Below are 16,453 nucleotides of genomic sequence, written 5' to 3'. Positions count from 1 at the left end.
ACCGATACAGCGAGGCTACATACAGGAGAAACCGGTACAGGGAGGCTATATACAGGGGATACTGATACAGCGAGGCTACATACAGGAGAAACCGGTACAGGGAGGCTATATACAGGGGGCACAAACATGTTTAGGCAAACCATTCTGTGGTGTCTCCACAATGCTTGTGTAATGATATTTTATAACATTTTTGAAAATCTCTTTGTTGTATCACAACCATTGTGCCAAATGCGTTGTGTAACTTAAGTGTGCACGGGGCCAGAGAAACACGCACATCCACAAGATAACAATATGGACCTTAGTTTAACTTAGTAATGTTGCAATTAATTAAACCTGATAAACTGAGGACATTGTGTGTGTGTGCGTGTGTGGCTCAGGCGTGTGTCACAGGCTGGGAGGTCATGGTGTGGAGGGACAACAGGGGCTGGAATAGCTTAGACTGAGGAGAGTGCACTGTAGAGAAGGAGAGAGAGAGATCAGAAAGAGAGTTGATTAGATGAGACAAGTAACCAGGGCTTTGCCATGGCATACATCCCTGACAGTAGAGAGAGAGAGAGAGAGAGAGAGAGGGGATTAGAATGAAATGCTCAAATAATAACGTTATAATAATGTTATAGGACACTACACAGGGCTCTGGTCTTATAGGACACTACACAGGGCTCTGGTCTTATAGGAAACACAGGGCTCTGGTCTTATAGGACACGACACAGGGCTCTGGTCTTATAGGAAACACAGGGCTCTGGTCTTATAGGACACGACACAGGGCTCTGGTCTTATAGGACACTACACAGGGCTCTGGTCTTATAGGACACGACACAGGGCTCTGGTCTTATAGGACACTACACAGGGCTCTGGTCTTATAGGAAACACAGGGCTCTGGTCTTATAGGACACTACACAGGGCTCTGGTCTTATAGGAAACACAGGGCTCTGGTCTTATAGGACACTACACAGGGCTCTGGTCTTATAGGAAACACAGGGCTCTGGTCTTATAGGACACTACACAGGGCTCTGGTCTTTTAGGACACTACACAGGGCTCTGGTCTTATAGGACACAGGGCTCTGGTCTTATAGGACACTACACAGGGCTCTGGTCTTATAGGGCTCTGGTCTTACACAGGGCTACACAGGGCTCTGGTCTTATAGGAAACACAGGGCTCTGGTCTTACACAGGGCTCTGGTCTTATAGGAAACACAGGGCTCTGGTCTTACACAGGGCTCTGGTCTTATAGGAAACACAGGGCTCTGGTCTTATAGGAAACACAGGGCTCTGGTCGGACACTACACAGGGCTCTGGTCTTATAGGAAACACAGGGCTCTGGTCTTATACGAAACACAGGGCTCTGGTCTTATAGGACACACAGGGCTCTGGTCTTATAGGACACTACACAGGGCTCTGGTCTTATAGGAAACACAGGGCTCTGGTCTTATAGGAAACACAGGGCTCTGGTCGTATAGGAAACACAGGGCTCTGGTCTTATAGGAAACACAGGGCTCTGGTCTTATAGGAAACACAGGGCTCTGGTCTTATAGGAAACACAGGGCTCTGGTCTTATAGGAAACACAGGGCTCTGGTCTTATAGGAAACACAGGGCTCTGGTCTTATAGAAAACACAGGACTCTGGTCTTATAGAAAACACAGGACTCTGGTCTTATAGAAAACACAGGACCTGGTCTTATAGAAAACACAGGACTCTGGTCTTATAGAAAACACAGGACTCTGGTCTTATAGAAAACACAGGACTCTGGTCTTATAGAAAACTACACAGGGCTTTGGTCTTATAGAGCATTACCTAGGGCTCTGCCCCCCCCCCCCTCTCACCCAACTCCCCTTAAGCACCACCTTCACCCAATCTTGATGTGTCCAAATAACCAGTGACGGAAAACCAAAGCACTGTTGCTCATTAGTCATTGCATCCCACAGTCTTTTGACATACAGACGTTACAATACCATTTTTGTTACGCAATCTGTCCACAAGAGATGGCTGTTCCTATAACTCTGAACCAGGGGTAGGCAACTAGATTCAGCCGTGGGATGATTTTTAGTCGGAGCGGACGGTTGGGGGGGTTGGATCATAATTACAATCATTTGTAAACTGCAAATTGACCACAGCTAAGTGATTGTCTTTTTTGACCCCCTCCCGCCCAGTGGGCCGTCTTACTGGTGTGTTCTGTCTCTATATGTCTCTGGTACAGCCTATGTGCGTCCCAAATGGCTCCCTATTTACTTTACAGTGCACTGTTTTTGACCAGGGCCCATAGCCCCTAAAGGTAGTGCACACCATTTGGGATGCATCCTTTCTATCCACTTACCATCTATGTAGGAGTGCAGAGCAGCGAGCATGGATCCCTCTGGGGTACTGTAGGCTGTGTACTGCCGCTCTTCTGGGGCTGGGGTGGGCTGGGAGTGGCAGCCGGGCTGCAGGGAGGACAACGGCATGGCTGAGGAGTGGTTGGGGCTCACATGCTTCTTATGGCGTGCTCTGCAGTTCTGGAACCAAACCTGGATAGGATGTAGAAAGTGCCATGTTTTTAGTACCAGCATTCAATAGTGACACACTTAATTAATGTGTGTTTATTAAAGAGCCAATCGGATTCAAACAGCAACGAAGTGGTCACCTAATAACTTGTTTTGGTGAGCAGATGTACCAATCCCAGACTGCTGTTTTACAGGAAATGTCAGAAAACCAAGGGGGTGTTTTAACAGTTTCCCTTTTTTTTCTTTTCAATTATTTTCATCACAACAAATCCTCAAAAAGATTACAAATGTACTGCGGAAATGCAGTCATATCCTATCCTGTTTGTGAGGCATGCGTTGACTAAAACTGTGTATGAATATCTAACCCAGGGATGGGTAACTTTGATGGGGGTTGGGGCCACAGTGGTTCTCGGATCTGCTTACCCATGTAAGTAAAAATGTTTTGCTCCTCTTGACAGCAGAAAGAGAAAATTGAAGTTTGAGAGTTAATTTCCTGCAATTCTACACATTTTGCCATGGGGCGTAAAGAAAATGTTGCAGTTTTAAAGACAAGTTTGCTGCAATTCTACACATTACAACAACAACAAAACCACGGGTCACCAAAAGACCATCTCTGATCTAACCTGTATGACTCTCCTACTCAGGCCTGTCTGCTCTGCCAGCTTCTGCAGTGTCTGGGCATTCGGGTTGTTGTCCTGGGAAAACTGGGCCTGCATCACCTGGAGGGGTCATAAAGTCACTGAGCTCAATCACAGGTCAATCACATGAGGTCAGACATATGTTAATCACTTGCCCTGAACCCCTTGGCTGGGAACAGTCAGACATAATTGACAAGGCTTGGTGACATCTGCAGGGGCTGGATTTAAACTCCCAGGAAGGATTAAAAAATGAACAAACCTGTGGCATTAATTCATATTGAACCAAACTAGGAACCTTGGTATTCAGCTTTATCGCAATGCTATTGACCTGGGGATGGTCTCCCAGGTACGTTTGGTGGATTATTGATACTCACCTGTAATTGGTCAGCGGTGAAGCTGGTGCGCGCTCTCTTCGACGGCCTGGGCTGATTCACTTGCTGTTCTGTTGGCATCGTCCCCTCTAGGTTCATACCACTTTCTGAAATGAGATGATTGCTCTTCTTAATTAATGAGCTCATAATCATGCTACTCGACATGCAAGCCGTAGACAGCCGTAGACATCATACTAGGCACAGACGTCAATTCACGTTGGTTCAACATAATTTCACTGAAATGACGTGGAAACAACATTGATTCAAGCAGTGTGTGCCCAGTGGGATTATTATGACATCTATGTGCATTGAATGGCTTCTCATCTGTGAAATGGGAAGTTACTTTTGTTCCATATCAAAGACAATAGGCTGTATTCTTTTGTATCAATTTACATAATTGAATTATTATCAAATGTCAAGGGGCTTTGTCTAAAGGTTTATGCATTTTACAGTATAGTAAAAGTATTCATAGTGCCTTCAGAAAGTATAAACACCCCTTGACTTTAACACATCTTGTTGTGTTACTGTCTGAATTTAAAATGGATTAAATGTAGATGTTTTGTCACTGGCCTACACACAATAACCTGTAATGTCAAAGTGGAATTATGTGTTTTTTTAAATTATTATTATTTATTATTATTCAACCACAAAGACCAGGGAGATTTTCCAATGCCACGCAAAGAAGGGCACATATAGGTAGAAAGCAAACATTTAATATCCATTTGAGTTATTAATTACAATTTGGATGGGTTACCAATACACCCAGTCAATACAAAGATGCAGGCGTCCTTCCTCACTCATTAGCCGGAGAGGAAGGAAACTGCTCATGGGATGTCAGCATGAAACCAATGGTGACTTTAAAACAGTTAGAGTGTAATGGCTGTGATAGGAGAAAACTGAGGATGGATCAACAACATTGTAGTTACTCCACAAGACTAACTGAGGATGGATCAACAACATTGTAGTTACTCCACAAAACTAACTTAATTGACAGAGGGAAAAGAAGGAAGCCAGTATACAGTAGAATAAAAATGTTCCAAAACATGTATTCTGTTTGCAACAAGACACTAAAGTAATACTGCAATACCAAAAACATTTCGATGTGCTCAGATGACCGTTAGCATGTTTTAACCACTCCTATAAAAATGGTAGATTAACAGATACACAACAAGAAGGTCTGATTTCATTATTACTGAAACAGGCCCTTACAGTGTTGTGATGCAAATATTATATTAAAATGCATAGCATAAAAAAGGTATTGTCGGATATTATTCATCCTAATCAGACAGGTTTTCTATATGGACGATACATTGGAGATAATATACGACAAGTACTGGAAACAATAGAACATTATGAACAATCTGGGAAACCAGGCCTGGTACTCATAGCTGACTTGCCTGGAATATTTCAATTTTGGAGAATCTCTTATAAAATGGGTTAAAGTTATGTATAGTAACCCTGGGTGTAAAATACTAAATAATGGCTTCTTCTCAGAAGGTATTAAACTGTCAAGAGCATTAGAACAAGGTTGTCTACCATCGGCAGATTTACAGTGCATTCGGAAAGAATTCAGACCCCTTGACTTTTTCACATTTTGTTACGTTACAGCCTAGTTCTTTTTTTAAATGTCCTCGTAAATCTACAACCATTACACCATAATGCGAAGCAAAAACAGGCTTTTAGAAATGTTTGCAAATGTGTTACAAATTAAAAAAGTATTCCGAATTTTTACTCAGTACTTTGTTGAAGCACCTTTGGCAGCGATTACAGCCTCAAGTCTATTTGGGTATGACGCTACAAGCTTGGCAAACCTGTATTTGGGGAGCTTCTCCCATACTTCTCTGCAGATCCTCTCAAGCTCTGTCAGGTTGGATGGGGAGCGTCGCTGCACAGCTATTGTCAGGTCTCTCGATCCTAACTAGTCACCCAGTCCCTGCTGCTGAAAAACATCCCTACAGCATGATGCAGCCACCGCCATGTTTCACCGTAGGGATGGTGCCAGGTTTCCTCCAGACGTGACGCTTGGCATTCAGGCCAAAGAGTTCAATCTTGGTTTCATCAGACCAGAGAATCTTGTTTCTCATGGTCTGAAAGTCCTTTAGGTGCCTTTTGGCAAACTCCAAGCGGAATGTCATGTGCCTTTTACTGAGGAGTGGCTTTCATCTGGCCACTCTACCATCAGGCCTGATTGGTGGAATGCTTCCTTCTGGAAGGTTCTCCCATCTCCACAGAGGAACTCTGGAGCTGTGTCAGAGTGACCATCGGGTTCTTGGTCACCTCGCTGGACAAGGCCCCTCTCCCCCGATTGCTCAGTTTGGCTGGGCGGCCAGCTCTAGGAAGACTCTTGGTGGTTCCAAACTTCTTCCTTTTAATAATGATGGAGCCCCCTGTGTTCTTGAGGACCTTCAATGCTGCAGAAATGTTTTGGTACCCTTCCCCAGATCTGTGCCTCAACACAATCCTGTCTAGGAGCTCTATGGACAATTCCTTCGACCTCATGGCTTGGTTTTTGCTCTGACATGCACCGTCACCTGTGGTATCTTATATAGACTGGTGTGTGCCTTTCCAAATCATGTCCAATCAATTGAATTGACCACAGGTGGACTCCAAGTTGTAGAAACATCTCAAGGATGATCAATGGAAACAGGATGCACCTGAGTTCAATGTTGAGTCTCATAGCAAAGGGTCTGAATACTTATGTACGTACTGTTTTTTATTAGCTAAAAACCTGTTGTTACGGTTTTCTTCGGGTGAAAGAGAGTCGGACCAAAACGCAGCGTGGTAATTTTGATACATGTTTAATGAAGACGAAACACGATCAATACAAAAACAATAAACATAACGTGAGAACCTATACAGCCTATCTGGTGACAACAAACACAGAGACAGGAACAATCACCCACGAAACACTCAAAGAATATGGCGGCCTAAATATGGTTCCCAATCAGAGACAACGATAAACACCTGCCTCTGATTGAGAACCACTCCAGACAGCCATAGACTTTGCTAGAGAACCCCACTAAGCCACAATCCCAATACCTATGAAAACCCCAAGACAAAACACACCACATAAATAAACCCATGTCACACCCTGGCCTGACCAAAATAATAAAGAAAACACAAAATACTAAGACCAGGGCGTGACACCTGTTTTTGCTTTGTCATTATGGGGCATTGTGTGTAGATTGATGATATGTATTTAATCAATTTTAGAATAACGCTGTAACGTAACAAAATGTGGGAAAAGTCAAGGGGTCTGAATACTTTCCCAATGCACTGTATTTATTAAGGTCATCTAAATGTTAGCTATTAAAATCAGATCCAACAATAATATCAAGGGGCTAGAAATTCAGGGCTTAAAAAAAAGGTGTCATTGGACGCTGGTGATTCATGTTTTCTTTTAATCCACAATTTGGATCCCTCCACAGCCTGAGGATCTAGATCATTTTTCAAACCTCTCTAGATTACAACCAAATTATGATAAATGTACAACCTTTATTACGTGTTGGATCACTACAAAATTCAACTTTTACATTACTGTGTAGTTGACAAATAAAATGGTCTGACGACGATGTAGACATACTCGGTATTCATGTCCCAAAATAAATCAATCTCACTACCATGGAAATAAAAATAGTCTGTTTGTGGAAAAATCACCCTGATTAACTCTTTAGTCATATCCCAGTTTACCTATTTGCATATGGCCCAGTGGCTTGTTTTTTAAATTATATAAGCAAAAAATATGGCAAGCCTGACAAAATTAAATGTGCATATTTATATCATCTATATGAATTGGGAGGGCAGAAATGATTAAATATTAAAGTACCTCCGAATTAAGTCTTTAGTGATACACAGGTTGTCCTTATAAAAACAAGTATAGTCTTTGAAATTTATATCATAAATATGGTGGAGTTGTCACACATGCAGCTAACAAAAACATATGGAAATGTCTGCTCTACCCAAAATTACAACCAACTAATTGCAGCATTACCTCAAAAACGGAAGAGGCAAGTGGAATGGGGGAAAATAATGGAATTTGTCAGCTGTGCCATATAGATTGCAAAATAGTTAGATTTTTGATGTACCGATTTCATGGCACATGGTTTGGGAACTGATACACAAAATGACGCCGGATTCAAAATGTATAATTTTTCAATAGTAAATATTATACAAAATTGTTGCAACCAATAGAATGTCACTGCAGGGTGATACAACCATCCAACTCTGCATATTTAGCTGCGAAGAGACAGAATCATATGTAATTTGTATTGGTACTGTCCATATTTATAGTAGCTTGTTTTTGGTTGCAGGTTCAGGAATTGCTGAAGAATTGCAACGTTTACTTGGAGCTAACTCTGTAAATAGCACTGCTGGGTGATTTGAAAAGTCATAGTCAATCAATTACTAATATAATAATACTTTTAGCAAAAAATGTTATCTTTAATTTACAATCTGTAGAAACTATGACAATAGAAAGGTTCAGAACTTTTGTGAAACATCACAGCACAGTTGAAAAATAAATTGCAAATAGAAATCAAAACTGGATGGTGTAGAGATAAATGGGAGGGGTTGAGGGTAGCTCAAGGGTGGGACTTAAAACAAGATGTCTAATGTCAGATTTTCTGTGTCCGTAAAATATATATAACTTCAGAACTTTTGTGAATCAGCATAGTTAAAAATATATGGCAAATAGGTAGGGGTAGGGTTAGAGGAAAATAATAAAGGAAAATATATATATTTTTTAACATACAGTTGAAGTCAGGTGTTTACATACACTTTGGTTGGAGTCATTAAAACTCGTTTTTTCAACCACTCCACAAATTTCTTGTTAACAAACTATAGTTTTGGCAAGTCGGTTAGGACATCTACTTTGTGTATGACACAAGTCATTTTTCCAACAATTGTTTACAGACAGATTATTTCACTTATAACTCAGTGTATCACAATTCCAGTGGGTCAGAAGTTTACACACACTAAATTGATTGTGCCTTTAAACAGCTTGGAAAATTCCAGAAAATTATGTCATGGCTTTAGAAGCTTCTGATTGGCTAATTGACATCATTAGAGTCAATTGGAGGTGTATGTGAATGTATTTCTGTCACGTTCTGACCTCTATTTCCTTTGTTTTTGTATTTATTTAGTATGGTCAGGGCGTGAGTTGGGTGGGCAGTCTATGTTTGTTTTTCTATGTTTTGGGGCAGGTCTATGTTTTCGGCCTAGTATGGTTCTCAATCAGAGGCAGGTGTCATTAGTTGTCTCTGATTGAGAATCATACTTAGGTAGCCTGGGTTTCACTGTTTGTTTGTGGGTGATTGTTCCTGTCACTGTGTTTGTTTTCACAGGATAGGCTGTATAGGTTTTCACGTTCCGTTTGTTGTTTTGTAGAGTTAAGTTATTTCATGTATCGTTCAGTTTCCATTAATTAAAGAACATGAGTAACCACCACGCTGCGCTTTGGTCCGCTTCTTCTCCTCCTATAGACGAACATCGTTACAGAATCACCCACCACAACAGGACCAAGCGGTGTGGTAATGGGCAAAGGAGAAAGCAGCAGCAGGAGCAGCGCGAGGAGGATTGGACATGGGAGGACGAACTAGACGGTAAAGGACCTTGGGCTCAGCCAGGAGAGTATCGCCGCCCCAAGGAAGAACGGGAGGCGGCGAAAGCGGAGAGGCGCTGGTATGAGGAGGCAGCGCGGCGTCGTGGATGGAAGCCCGGGAGTCAGCCCCAAAAATTTCTTGGGGGGGGGCTAACAGGGAGTATGGCTACGCCAGGTAGGAGACCTGAGCCAACTTCCTGTGGTTACCGGGGGGCTAGAGAGACCGGGCAGGCACCGTGTTATGCTGTGGAGCGCACGGTGTCCCCAGTGCGGGTGCACAGCCCGGTGCGGTACATTCCAGCTCCGCGTATCGGCCGGGCTAGAGTGGGCATCGAGCCAAGTGCCATGAAGCCGGCTCTACGCATCTGGTCTCCAGTGCGTCTCCTTGGGCCGGCTTACATGGCACCAGCCTTGCGCACGGTGTCCCCGGTTCGCCTGCATAGCCCAGTGCGGGCTATTCCACCTCGCCGCACTGGCAGGGCGACCGGGACCATTCAACCGGGTAAGGTTGGGCAGGCTCGGTGCTCAAGAGCTCCAGTGCGCCTGCACGGCCCGGTCTATCCGTCACCACCTCCACACCCCAGCCCTCCGGTGGCAGCTCCCCGTACCAGGCTGTCTCTCCGGCCCATCCGTCCAGAGCCTTCCTCCTCTCCAGCGCTGCCGGAGTCTCCCGCCTCTCTGGCGCTACCAGAGCCTTCCTCCTCTCCAGCGCTGCCGGAGCCTCCCGCCTGTCCGGCGCCTCTGCCGGAGCCTCCTGCCTGTCCGGCGCCTCTGCCGGAGCCTCCCGCCTGTCCGGCGCCTCTGCCGGAGCCTCCCGCCTGTCCGGCGCCTCTGCCGGAGCCTCCCGCCTGTCCGGCGCCTCTGCCGGAGCCTCCCGCCTGTCCGGCGCCTCTGCCGGAGCCTCCCGCCTGTCCGGCGCCTCTGCCGGAGCCTCCCGCCTGTCCGGCGCCTCTGCCGGAGCCTCCCGTCTGCCCGGCGCCAGCGCCGCCCGTCTGCCCAACGCCGCCAGCGCCGCCCGTCTGCCCAGCGCCGCCAGTGCCGCCCGTCTGCCCAACGCCGCCAGCGCCGCCCGTCTGCCCAGCGCCGCCAGCGCCGCCCGTCTGCCCAGCGCCGCCAGCGCCGCCCGTCTGCCCAGTGCCGCCAGTGCCGCCCGTCTGCCAGGAGCCGCCAATGCCGCCCGTCAGCCAGGAGCCGCCAGTGCCGCCCGTCAGCCAGGGGCCGCCAGTGCCGCCCGTCAGCCAGGGGCCGCCAGTGCCGCCAGTCAGCCAGGGGCCGCCAGTGCCGCCAGTCAGCCAGGGGCCGCCAGTGCCGCCAGTCAGCCAGGGGCCGCCAGTGCCGCCAGTCAGCCAGGGGCCGCCAGTGCCGCCAGTCAGCCAGGGGCCGCCAGTGCCGCCCGTCAGCCAGGGGCCGCCAGTGCCGCCCGTCAGCCAGGGGCCGCCAGTGCCGCCAGTCAGCCAGGGGCCGCCAGTGCCGCCAGTCAGCCAGGGGCCGCTAGAGCCCCTCCGCCCGGAGCAGCTGCCCCTCTGTCCCGAGCAGCTGTCCCTCTGTCCCGAGCAGCTGTCCCTCTGTCCCGAGCAGCTGTCCCTCTGTCCCGAGCAGCTGTCCCTCTGTCCCGAGCAGCTGCTTCACCTCTGTCCCGAGCTGCCCCTCTGTCCCAAGCAGCCCCTCTGTCCAGTGGGGTCATTGAGAGGGGTGGGCATGGTGAGTAAGCCACGGAGGCGGACAATAAGGCGGACTGAGACAATGGTGAAGTGGGGTCCGCGTCCCGCGCCAGAGCCGCCACCGCGGACAGACGCCCACCCAGACCCTCCCCTATAGGTCAAGGTTTTGCGGCCGGAGTCCGCACCTTTGGGGGGGGGTACTGTCACGTTCTGACGTCTATTTCCTTTGTTTTTGTATTTATTTAGTATGGTCAGGGCGTGAGTTGGGTGGGCAGTCTATGTTTGTTTTTCTATGTTTTGGGGCAGGTCTATGTTTTCGGCCTAGTATGGTTCTCAATCAGAGGCAGGTGTCATTAGTTGTCTCTGATTGAGAATCATACTTAGGTAGCCTGGGTTTCACTGTTTGTTTGTGGGTGATTGTTCCTGTCACTGTGTTTGTTTTCACAGGATAGGCTGTATAGGTTTTCACGTTCCGTTTGTTGTTTTGTAGAGTTAAGTTATTTCATGTATCGTTCAGTTTCCATTAATTAAAGAACATGAGTAACCACCACGCTGCGCTTTGGTCCGCTTCTTCTCCTCCTATAGACGAACATCGTTACAATTTCAAGGGCCTACCTTCAAACTCAGGGCCTTTTTGCTTGACATCATGGGAAAATCTCAAATAAATCAGCAAAGACTTCAGAAAAAAAAGTCTGGTTCATCCCTGGGAGCAATATCCAAACGCCTGAAGGTACCACGTTCATCTGTACAAACTATAGTACGCAAGTATAAACTCCATGGGACCACGCAACCATCATGCCGTTCAGGAAGGAGACACGTTCTGTCTCCTAGAGATGAATGTACTTTGGTCTGAAAAATGCAAATCAATCCCAGAACAACAGCAAAGGACCTTGTGAAGATGCTGGAGGAAACAGGTACAAAAGTGTCTATAACCACAGTAAAACGAGTCCTATATCGACATAGCCTGAAAGGCCGCTCAGCAAGGAAGAAGCCACTGCTCCAAAATCGCCATAAAAAAGCCAGACGACGGTTTGCAAATGCACATGGGGACAAAGATCATAGTTTTTGGAGAAATGTCCTCTGGTCTGATGAAACAAATATAGAACTGTTTGGCCATAATGACCATTGTTATGTTTGGAGGAAAAAGGGGGAGGCTTGCAAGCCAAAGAACACCATCCCAACCGTGAAGCACGGGGGTGGCAGCATCATGTTGTGGGGGTGCTTTGCTGCAGGAGGGACTGGTGCACTTTACAAAATAGATGGCATCATGAGGGTGGAAAATTATGTGGATATATTAAAGCAATATCTCAAGACATCAGTTAGGAAGTTAAAGCTTGGTCGCAAATGGGTCTTCCAAATGGACAATGACCTCAAGCATACTTCCAAAGTTGTGGCAAAATGGCTTCAGGACAACAAAGTCAAGGTATTGGAGTGGCCATCACAAAGCTCTGACCTCAAACCTACAGAAAATTTGTAGGCTGAACTGAAAAAGCGTGTGCGAGCAATGAGGCCTACAAACCTGACTCGGTTACACCAGCTCTGTCAGGAGGAATGGGCCAAATTTCACCCAACTTATTGTGGGAAGCTTGTGGAAGGCTACCCGAAACGTTTGACCCAAATTCTTTACTTATCTATTTTTCACCTAATACCTTTTATTTACTGCTCTGTTGGTTAGAGGCTGTAATTAAAACCTGTTATGGCGAGGAGTTCTGAAACGGTGGCGAGGGGAATTCAAAAATATTCTTTAGAAATATTTAACTTTCACACATTAAGCATTTCACTGTAATACCTGTTGTATTCGGGGCACGTGACAAATAAACTTTGATTTGATTCGATATACAGTGGGAACCAAAAATCTCCAATTTGGACTCCAAACCAAAGGACACATTTCCACCTGTCTCATGTCCATTGCTCGTGTTTCTTGGCCCAAGCAAGTCTCTTCTTATTAATGGTGTCCTTTAGTTGTGGTTTATTTACAGCCATTCGACCATGAAGGCCTGATTCTTGCAGTCTCCTCTGAACAGTTGATGTTTAGATGTGTCTGTTACGTGAACTTTGAAGGTTGGTAACTCTAACGAACTTATCCTCTGCAGCAGAGGTAACTCTGGGTCTTCCATTCCTGTGGCGGTCATCATGAGAGCCAGTTTCATCATAGCACTTGATGGTTTTTGCGACTGCACTTGAAGAAAGTTCTTGAAATGTTCCGTATTGACTGATATTCATGTAATGATTGAAATGCATTCCAGGTGACTACCTCATAAAGCTGGTTGAGAGAATGGCAATAGTGTGCAAAGCTGTCATCAAGGGAAAGAGTGGTTATTTGAAGAATCTCAAATATAAAATATATTTATATTTGTTTAACACTTTTTGGTTACTACATGATTCCGTATGTGTTATTTCAGAGTTTTAATGTCCTCACTATTATTTTACAGTGTAGAAATAGTAAAAATAAAGAAAAACCCTTGAATGAGTAGGTGTTCTAAAACTTTGGACAGGTAGTGTATGTAAATAAGATATTTCTTTATTTCATTTTCACTAAATTTGCAAACACTATGTTTTCACTTTGTCATTATGATGTATTATGTTCAGATGGGTGAGAAAAAACATATATTCAATCCATTTAGAATTCAGGCTGTAACACAACAAAATGTGGAATAAGTCAAGGGGCATGAATACTTTCTGAAGGCACTGTATCTCCTATGATCACTTTGACCAGAAAATATGAATCAAAGATATTAATCAAAGATGTTGAACAATTGATTCATTGTATTGTTTTTTTTTTCTCAGTGGTTTCCAGAACATTTTAACAAACATAAGCCAATAAGCAGAGTTAACATTTTAGTCGCTTCTGGCGCAGTAGTTCTCCAGACATCACACGAAGCATTGATTAATTCAGGACCAGGTGCAAATATTATACAGTTAAGAAACACCTTCAACAATATCTATTGTGTTACTTATTTAGGCTCCACTTGACCTATGTTGATAATAAATCATAATTCGTTTAGGTTTTTAATTTATCAATATTGCTGCAGATTATGATGAGTTTATAGATTTGTCTATCATCATTCAGCTCCCTATATCAGCAGAAGTTGTGAATTTGTGTCACTCCACTGCAAAATGCTCACCTTTTTCCAGGGCACATTTCAGGTTGTCCAGCATACAGTCGTAATGTACACGACACAGCACCTTCTCCTCCACCAGGGCAAACTCTTCCCCCGTGGACAACTGCCTCTTACAGGAGAAACAGGCGAAACACGCCAGGTGGTATACGTTGCCCTTCGCCCGGCGGACCCAGTCGGTAGAGTATATATTTCGGCCGCAGCACGCGCACCATGTTCCATACCTTCTGCAATAAATACAGGTTTTAAAAGTCAGGTAAATAACTGCCCTGTTGGTTAGATGGCGGTTGAATATTGGAATTACGTGTTACAAATAAATATTACACAGGATAAATACTGAAGGATGTGCACATGTAGGCGATATACATAAATGGCAAAAATGTTATTTAAAAATCACTTTTGATTTGATTTAATATGCAAAAAAATCTGAAATACCTAAAGTAGTCCAATTTGCAGAAGACCTCTTTGTCTTTGATGTAACAACTTGTATGACTGCAAAGCGATGTTTGACACATGCGACAGGAGAGACAACGCACATGCCAGCACAAATCGTTAACCTGTGAAAAAAACATGATAATGAAATAACATAATAATATTCGGACATTATTTAGTAGTAATGCAAACGCAAAAACACATTGTTGTACAGTTAGTCTACTAAAATCGTATAGAAAAAGCACAAGATATGCACGAAATGAGCACCGCAACGAAATTTGAAATGTTGCGACAAGATGAAACCACATATTTTACCTTCAGCAAGTATTTATCCACAATTTCCTCACTGCAACTTGCACAAACAGTTCTACCCGACAGAGGCGGATATACCATCTCTCGCAGCGACGGGGAGGATGAGCCGATACTTCAACTGGTGTTCCCTGAATAGAACAATATACCGCGGTTAGGATGCATGTGTGCCGAATTCTTTAGCCTTTATAGCCTACATGTGCGCAACGAAAACTTTGGCGCACATTACGCATTTGTGCCAATATAGTTGTGCGGAAATGAGACATCTCAGGTTATCCGGTTCATTCCAATTAAAACCTTTTAGCAAAAGGCCTATTTTAGAGTTGTTGACAGGCACATGCGGTTAAAACAAAACAAACAAATATCTCCATATAATGTAAAAAATAATTATCTCATGTGAGTAGCCTTAATGGTGAATTTCTAAGAAATATTATATTTGGTTAGTTTTCTAATTATTCATTAGATTATATTATGAAATGTTACCATTCATTTCTCTCCTGCCCTCACTGCACCTGCTGATAACCTCTGCGTCGCTTCTGCAATCTTCACATATGACGACAAGCTATACATGGCATGGGAGGAACAGGGTTTTTTGGTCTGTCAAACTTACACTCAGCCGCTTCAGAAACCTTCAAAGCTATATCCCATAACTACCATCCTCTTTACCTTTCACCATGACAACCCCAGCGATTACCAAAATGACATTTAAAAAGGGAAGAATTGTCATTAGTTACAAAAACAGGCGACACTTGAGGTAATAGTTATCCAATGTGCAGTATGCTCTTGATATTTGCATTTGGGGGTTCTGAACTGCTAAGCACAATGGTTGACTCCCTAACATACATTTCGCATGTCAATCAAAACCAGTATGTCAATCAGAACACAAACGTTTGCCCAGGGCAAGCTAAAGGTGAAGAGGTCGTATTAACTATTTGAGTCTTAATTGCTGAATATTTAGGAAGTGAAAACACTGAACTTGCTGCTATATAAGTCTGCCAATATAATATTGATTGGCATAATTGGTCAAGTAATTTTAAGCAATTCAAATTTTGCCCCTTTTTTCATAATAAACCTATAGGTATATGTGTTTCGTAATAAACCTATATCTATAGATGTTTCATAAAAACCCTACAGCTATATAGGTTTCCTAATAAACCTATAGCTATATATTTTTACTAATAACCCTACAGCTATATATGTTTCCTAATAAACCTATATCTGTTTCCTAATAAACCTATATCTGTTTCCTAATAAACCTATATCTGTTTCATAAAAAACCTGTAGCTATATATGTTTCATAATAACCCTACAGCTATATACGTTTAATAATAAACCTATAGCTTTGCCGGCTGCCCTGAAATGATGGCACAATGCTTGTTCGGGTGAAAGCAGAATAATCTTTGACACACTTCATCTCTCTTTGAAGTAGACCTATAAAAAAGTGGAACTTACCCCATTTTTAGACATCAACATAGATCCGTTTTCATTCTCATCAACAACATTGTAACATTCCAGTTTATTTTCACTTTTCCAGTGCATCTCAATTATGACTGTGAGTAAATGCGAAAAGCAACCCCAAATAGTAACTTCTTGACAGTTGAAAACGCTCAATAGCCTATCCCTTTTAAGAGATGTTTAACGAGTGTGATAAGATAATTCCGTTTGTCTCCAACTCCTAGTTACTTCTGTCTGAAGGCTATATACCAAACCAGAAGATTTAGTTTTCTTGAGGGCGGAACATAATTCGTATTTTCCTGTGTGCTTTGGACGCTCCTCCCTGACATATTCACCTATAGTCAAAGGCCTGTAATTGTTTTTGAGTATTTGATATTTGTTAAGGCATTTA

At 44.0% G+C, this 16,453-nt stretch overlaps 1 pseudogene; it reads right to left on the bottom strand.

Annotated features, from left to right (window-relative positions):
- Positions 1–373: 373 nt before the first annotated feature.
- On the bottom strand, positions 374–16,146 carry LOC139415108 (LIM/homeobox protein Lhx8-like; annotated as a pseudogene).
- Between the last annotated feature and the right edge of the window lie 307 nt (positions 16,147–16,453).

The sequence above is a fragment of the Oncorhynchus clarkii genome, chromosome 1 (genome assembly GCF_045791955.1).
Source record: "Oncorhynchus clarkii lewisi isolate Uvic-CL-2024 chromosome 1, UVic_Ocla_1.0, whole genome shotgun sequence".
In the NCBI taxonomy this organism is placed as follows: Eukaryota; Metazoa; Chordata; class Actinopteri; order Salmoniformes; family Salmonidae; genus Oncorhynchus; species Oncorhynchus clarkii.
Note: the sequence above shows the minus strand (reverse complement) of the source record. Positions and strands in the feature narration are given on the sequence as shown.